This window comes from Physeter macrocephalus, chromosome 9 (assembly GCF_002837175.3).
Source record: "Physeter macrocephalus isolate SW-GA chromosome 9, ASM283717v5, whole genome shotgun sequence".
NCBI classification, from domain to species: Eukaryota; Metazoa; Chordata; class Mammalia; order Artiodactyla; family Physeteridae; genus Physeter; species Physeter macrocephalus.
Genome location: NC_041222.1, coordinates 64,948,421 through 64,956,161, shown reverse-complemented (window position 1 = coordinate 64,956,161; position 7,741 = coordinate 64,948,421). Strand labels below are relative to the sequence as shown.

Genomic DNA, 7,741 nt, shown 5'->3' with positions numbered 1-7,741 from the left:
CCTTGAGAGCACTTAATGTATTAATCATAGTTGTTTTAAACTCCCTATCTGATAATTCCAAAAGCTATGTTATGCCTGAGTCTCTTAATGCTTCCTTTGTCGCTTCAGACTATGCTTTTCCTTGCTTTCTAACACGTCATTTCCTTTTTTGCTGAAAGCTGGACATGATATATTGGGTAAAGAAACTGAGATAATTAGGCTTTTAGCATGAGCGGTGCTATGTTCAATATCTTCTGCAGCTGTAGGTGCCAGAGGCTTCATTTCTTCTGGTTTCTGTATTTTTTCCCTTCTCATGTTGTTTTTATGTCTCCCTAAACACTTCTTAAACAGAATCTGTGTCTGGCAGCTCTAGGTTTTATGCCACTGTAATTGTAGTGGAGCCCTGCTGGTCTAGTGATTGGATGTGGGGGGGGGAGGTGTTTTATAATTTTATGATTAAATGTCAGTTTTTTAATGGGCCTGAGTCTCTGGGCTGTGGCCTTCAGAAATTTTCCTCAGCCTTCTCCCTCCCCTTATATGAGACAAGAAGACTAGAGGGGGTTAGAGTTGGCTGATTTCCCTTTTCTTAGGTCAATTTCTTTTAATTAATTAATTTAACATCTTTATTGGAGTATAATTGCTTTACAATGGTGTGTTAGTTTCTGCTTTATAACAAAGTGAAACAGGTGTACATATACACATATCCCCATATCTCCTCCCTTTTGTGTCTCCCTCCCACCCTCCCTATCCCACCCCTCTAGGTGGTCACAAAGCACTGAGCTGATCTCCCTGTGCTATGTGGCTGCTTCCCACTAGCTATCTATTTTACATTTCGTAGTGTATATATGTCCATGACACTCTCTCACTTCGTCCCAGCTTACCCTTCCCCCTCCCCGTGTCCTCAAGTCCATTCTGTATGTCTGCGTCTTTATTCCCATCCTCCCCCTAGGTTCTTCAGAACCTTTTTTTTTTTTTTTTTTTTAGATTCCATATATATGTGTTAGCATACGGTATTTGTTTTTCTCTTTCTGACTTACTTCACTCTGTATGACAGGCTCTAGGTCCATCCACCTCACTACATATAACTCAATTTCGTTTCTCTTTATGGCTGAGTAATATTACATTATATATATGTGCCACATCTTCTTTATCCATTCATCTGTCGATGGACACTTAGGTTGGGAAGCATAACATATTTCTAATTATCTCTTCTTTTTAAAAAAATCTCCTGTCTTTGCTGATGATTGTTTAAAATCTATCTTTCTTCAAGGCATCACCAATTAAGTTAGATTGACCTAACTCAGCAAGCATCCTTACCCTGGGCTTTTCTTTCCTAGCTGTGGATTTTTCTCTGATCCTACTTCATTTATTGATCTCTTTGTACATAGAGTCTTTTGGTAACCTTTCATCCATCAACATTCTATCTACCCCTTTTCTGTCTTTGAGAAATGGTCAAAGTTGGGCATCGTTGTGCTTGTGTAACTCATGTTTTACTATACCAGCCTTGGCTTTAGTTTTAAATACTTCCTTTCCTACTTCCTCTCTGTTCTGATCACACTAGTTTACCCTATGTAGCAGGAAGCAGATGTAAGGTCTGAATTATGAACTTACATTTAGAGAGAAATAGCTACAGATATTGCACTATGCTGGATGCATTTTCTCTGTGGACACATATACCCCTCCCTCCACAAAACACACATACAATGAAAGGTGAAAAGTGTTAGAGGAGTCCTGAAGGTAGCCCCACCCACATTCAGCTTTTAAGAAGACTTTTTTTTTTTTTTACCTCATTTATGTAAGCTACGTTAAAGTTTTCTCAAGTTGTCCCTCAATAAACTTCTAACACATTCTCCATAATGCAGCCAGAGTGATCTTAGCTAAAACACGACATTGCAATATGATGATGATTCAAATCCTTTTTGACTCCCCTTTCTATACAAAGTGAAACTCTGAGACAAGCAGACAGCTGTTCCACATCTGGCCTTTTTTCTGGGCCCCTTCTTTTCACTGGAGCTTCTTCTCCCAGAGCCTGCTTGCTCTATATATTCAATGTGAAACAAGCTGCTAGTGTTTCCAAACGGCCCTGTATGCCTACAAATGTTGCTCCCTCCAAGGACAGTTCCCTTTTCCCCTATATCACCCTGAAAGCTTATTGATTTTCATAGTATATTTTGTGTTCTTTCCTCTGCCTAATACTTTCCTGAATCTACAGCCACAGTAGTCCTTGCTTTGTGCCCCCAATCTACTTTATAGAGACTTATCAGGACCCCTATAACTCTTTATTATGTTCATTTGCTTAAATTATATGTCTCTCTTTATAAATCTCTATCCAAGTTCCTTGAAGGCTCCATAGATGCATGTAAATCATATTTTACCCAGAATGTATGACAGAATATCATCGGATATAGACATATTGCTCCAGGAAATTACATTTGATAATATTGTCCTATAAGGCAACTATCATTCCACCAGTCCACATGCATGAATTCAGAATTTGTTTTTGAGCAATGTAGAATTTTCCCATCCTTTAACAATCTTTGTTCAATTCCCTCAGTGATCAAAAACCTTGATAAGTAAGGTAATTAGTAAGGATTATGATGTGGTCAAGGAGCAAAGAGCTTCCAAGTGGTACAGGTGACACACAATCCAATAATCAACCCTGTGTTCTCACCAGTGAAGCAGGGTGATGCAGCATAGTCAAAACACTAGCAGGTATCACTCATGCACATGCACAGGTGCGCATACACATGCACACTCTCTCTTTCTCTCTCTCTAGGCACTGGGTGCAGATTTGTCAATAAGCTGACATCAAAGTGCAAAGGGTTTAGTGCAAAGGCATAATATTTATCAAAGTTGGATTCCTAAATTTAGCTAAAACTGTCTCAACTAACAAAGGGTTATTTGCCTGACAAACCCCAAGTTAAAAAAAATTTTTTTTTTAACAGCCTGACCCTCTGACGGTCTAGATATAAAGAGGATACAGAATAATGTATTGCTTTTTCTAATTTCCTTCAAGTATTCAGAAGTCATGGAAAATTTTCCCCAAATTATTTTTTGCACTACCAAACTTTCAGTTAAATTCAAGCTTGACTATAATCTTTTTAAAACCTGTTCTTATTTTCTTTGTAATTAAAGGAATAATATGACCTTGAGGAGTAAAGACAATGTTGTTTCTACCTTTGACTTCCACAGAATTAGTAGTGTCCTTGTATATTATATCACATTCAATATATATATACATAAGACATCTCATTACCACTTTCTGTTCCATAGACATAGATGAGAAGTTGCATAGATATGCATGCCTCTAAGTGTAATATAGATATACACTCTGATAAAAATTCAACTGGGACAGAACTCGAAAAAAGGACAAAATAAGCTAAATTACAACACATTTTCTTCTTTACTATCCCAAATGTCTTTTTAAATATCAATTCTATGAGTACTAGTCTAGTTTATTCCATATAGATCATATCCCTTAGGGGTTTATTATTTAGGTTTTCTTTGTATTCATGGCATTTTATTCCAAAGTGGAGTTTTGTCAGAATATTTTCTTCTTTTCTTACTAAAAATTATCTCAGGCTCAAATTAATAACTAGATTGCAAAAATTATTTTCCTAACTATTTAAATTATTTGAAAACCTTCAATATAAATTAACTGAGTAAATAAAATAAGCTATTACCATACAATAAAGATAATTTTTGTCAATCCCCAAATGGAATATGCATGACCACTAGAAACTGATACCTGTGAAAGAATTCCCTGATCCAATTAAATATAAGTATGTAAATAAATTTTATCATGAAAAAGAGTCAGTTGTAAAAACAGGAATTTCTCCAGGCATTTCAAAGAAGGAACTTTATGCAGGGAGTTAGTACTTACAGACCTGATAGAAAGGCTGCGGGGAAAAGACAGAGGAAAAGACTGCTGGGTTTTAGGAAATTAGGATACTGTAGACGGTTAAGGAAATTGCCACTAATGAACTCAGCTGACTGTCGCACTGAAGCAGAGATCTGCCATGTGCCCTCTGTTGCCTGTTAATAAAAGTGACCTCTTTCCCCTCTTCCAAATATCATGCAAATGTCTCATTGGCAGAATCTAACCTAGAGCCCTACTAGCCAGGGCTTATTGCTATTAATAGCCAAAGGGCCAGAAACAAACACATAAGCTTTCTCCTGAGCAAGTCTGGAAAGTGTTACTTGATAAAAATACCATCTTTTGTTTGTTTTTTAATGTACAGATGTGGTGGCCATTTTTTTTTTGATGGATGCAAATTCTTTGACGCCTCTCTCATCTAGAGGTGTATTCTATGTCCTCTCCCTCCCCTAGAATCGTGGGATCCTTAGGGCTGCTCTGAAGATAAAGTACGGGAGAAGTGAATTCATGAGACTTGTGGGGTTGGGCTATAAGACCAGAGAACTTCTGCTTGGCTCTCTTGGAATGCTTGGTCGCAACACTATCCAACTCAGAACACAGCCACAATGCTGAGAGGGGCTCTAGAGACAGTTCCAGATGAGCCCAGCTTTGAGTCACTCCAGCCCAGACATCGGATTTGTGAGGAACAGAGCCTCCAGATATTTGTCCCACACTGTTCCACTCACCCACAGCAATGTGAAGCTTGATATATATCATAGAACATTGACAAGCCATCCCTGCAGTGTCTTGTCTGAACGTCTGACCCACCGAATTTATAAGCATTACAAAAACAGTGGTTTTACACTACTAAGTTTGGGATGGTTTGTTACTCAGCAATAATTCCTTGAACAACTCGTGAAAACATGTGAGAGAAGAAAAAATAATGAAGTGGATGGAGACTCAGAGACTGCGGAACTCATCTTGAGTATGCAAATTTGAAAGTTGTTAACAGGTAGCCTAACACGTAAGGTTTATGCACAAAGCTATACAATTCGGCCTACAATCATCTGTTATAAATCTGTAGCATTTGTCTTCCTCCATTTTATTTCTTCTCCATTTATATAATCTTAAGTCTGGGCCCTGAAATCTCAGAGGGAACAGATCTGGTAGGTTTGGGTCTTCTTTACCCATTCCCATATCATCACCCAAATTACAGATATAGTGCAATTTGGGTCTTTATTAACAACTTACCATTTTCAAAGATACTGCACAATCTTACCACATTAATGAACTCTCATCCACACAGTCCCAGAGGAAAAGAAGGAACAAAAATTCCAATTACTGAATCCATTTGCTAAGAAAACGGAGTTCCCTGTAAGTGGAGCCTATCATATTTTTCTAAACCTTTCCCTTGAGTTTGGCAATTCAGTTATACAACATTCTTATGGCTAGGTTTCTCTTCTGTTGTTTCCTCTCACTTTTGGTCCAGACATTCTCTTTGATTTTTATTTCTTTGTTCCTTTTGCTGTGCTATTTAGAGTGGTGGTTTTTATAAACTTTTATGTGACATTGGATGTTATCAAGCACCTCAGGGATTGGATCTCTTCATTTCTCCATTCTGTACTCATTACCACCTCTTTCTCTACATGTTTGAATGTTCCATGTGTATGAAACTGTAGCTCAGTCCTATGGCAAGTGAAAGTACTGACAACATAGGTCCTTGTACAAGGTACTTCCTCTCTGATGGAGATAGAAATAGAATATACAAATAGCATGAAAAAATGTGTATGCGAGAAACACAAGTAAAGGAAAATGAATCTGCTGTACTTATCACACAGTAAGAATAGTTTTATAGTTTGACCAGGCTCAGCTACAGGACATAGTGTGAACTCTGCGTTTTCAATGATTGGCCCAAAAAGTACTGAGCTTTAGTTCCCTCTACTTTCTCTCCACTTGACTGAGCAACTAACACATGCCAGGTAGTATGCTAGTCAGTCTGCATTTTTATTTACCTGACTCAGTGCTTAGCTTGCCACTTACAATATTGGCTAATTAACTAAAAGATCAAACCAAGACAACAAATTTGAGGGTTTGTCCAAGGTAAGGGAAGACAGTTGGCTCAAAGGCGACAAACTGTGGAGTGGCAGTGCTACAGTTGTAAGTGATTGGTCCATTTAAAGAAGAATCCTGGTCAAGTCTTTCATATGCTGGCTACCTACTCTGTAATCAAACTGTGCTAAGTCTCTGCCTACAAAGATAGGTATCACAGGAGAAGTATATATAAGATTCAGTGAAGGTACAAAGAACAGAAAAATCTAACCCCAGAGGGAAGGTGAATAATTAAGGCAAGGATACAAGGTATCCAATGACCCAAGCAACTGGATTATAGTTTAGACTAGAGCTACATTCCTCAAAAGTAAACTAGCCAATCTAAAACCCAAACAGATACTGATACAAAACACCATGAATGAAGAGCAAAAACATTATGTTTAATAAAATAAGAAAGACATAAATAAGTATATGTCCTAGGACTCCATTAGAAGAAGTTCAAGAACAGGCAAAACTAATCTATGGTGAAAGAAATAACCGTAGTTGCTTCTGCAGAGTACTGGCTGAAAAGAAGCACAAAGGAATTTTCTAGGGTGATGAAATATTCTATATCTTGTTTGAGTGTTAGTTACAAGACAGGATACATTTGTCAAAATTCATTAAATTGTGAACTCAAGATCATCTCAGTCTCTTAGTCTGCTTTATGCTTGGCTTCTCAGCCTCTCAGCCTTGGGCACTTATACATCAAACTCTTTGAAGATAAGGACAACAGCAAATATTTGGTTCATTTCAATGCATTTCCCTGCTCTACAGTAACTGGGGTCCTCAAGTCCTGAAGGACATGAAAGCTCAGCAATACCAGTAAACAATTCATTTTGTATATTATTTTTTTAAACATCTTTATTGGAGTGTAATTGCTTTACAATGGTTTGTTAGTTTCTGCTGTATAACAAAGTGAATCAGCTCTACATATACGTATATCCCCATATCTCCTTCCTCTTGCATCTCCATATGTTATTATTATCATTTTTATTCTACTGTTTTTGTCTTATTGAGACACAAGCCAGTCCATTCCATCCAGAAGTAAAGGTCTAAAATAGATTTTAATAAAACAGTGTTGTGCAGACTGAGGAGCCATATGGAAAAAGATAAAACTGAGTCTGTTCTTCACACTGTACACCTGTATGAATATTAAGTGGATCAGAATAAGAAACTACATAGGAGGAAAAAACATGAATGCATTCCTTTATAAGGCAAGGGCAGATAAAATTTTCCTCTGATTCAAAATCTGGAAGCAACAGAGGAATGACTTGACAAATTTAACTACATCAAAATTAAAAACTAAAAAATTTGCATAATGAAACACTATATAGAGTGAAAAAGTAGATGAGCTTTCTTTCCATGATGATAGTGCCCCAACCAACATGGTAAATGTTCCTAAAACTTACTGGACTTGTAAGACATATGGCAAGCACCAACCCCACAAAGTGGCACTGTACACAAAAAGGTAAGGATTTTCTATATGCCCAGGGAAGGAGGATTTATGACAGGAAGCCGAATTACTATGGTAGGCAGACTAAGCCAGTTTTCCTGAAAAAGGCTAAAACTGTAAAGAATATTGTTCTCAGGCTTGAATGTGTCGAGCCCAACTGCAGATCTAAGAGAGATGTAAGCATTTTGAACTGGGAGGAGATAAGAAAATAGAGGGCCAAGTGATCCAATTCTAAGTTTCACCTCTTGTTTTACTATGAAGACAATAAAATCTTGAGGTTATGTTCACTTCAAAAAAAAAAAAAAAAAAAGAGGGCTTCCCTGGTGGCGCAGTGGTTGAGAGTCCGCCTGCCGATGCAGGGGACA

General features: G+C 37.6%; 1 pseudogene; it reads left to right on the top strand.

Annotated features, from left to right (window-relative positions):
* The first annotated feature begins 7,308 nt into the window (after positions 1 to 7,308).
* On the top strand, positions 7,309 to 7,611 carry LOC102982297 (60S ribosomal protein L36a-like; annotated as a pseudogene).
* Positions 7,612 to 7,741: the final 130 nt, after the last annotated feature.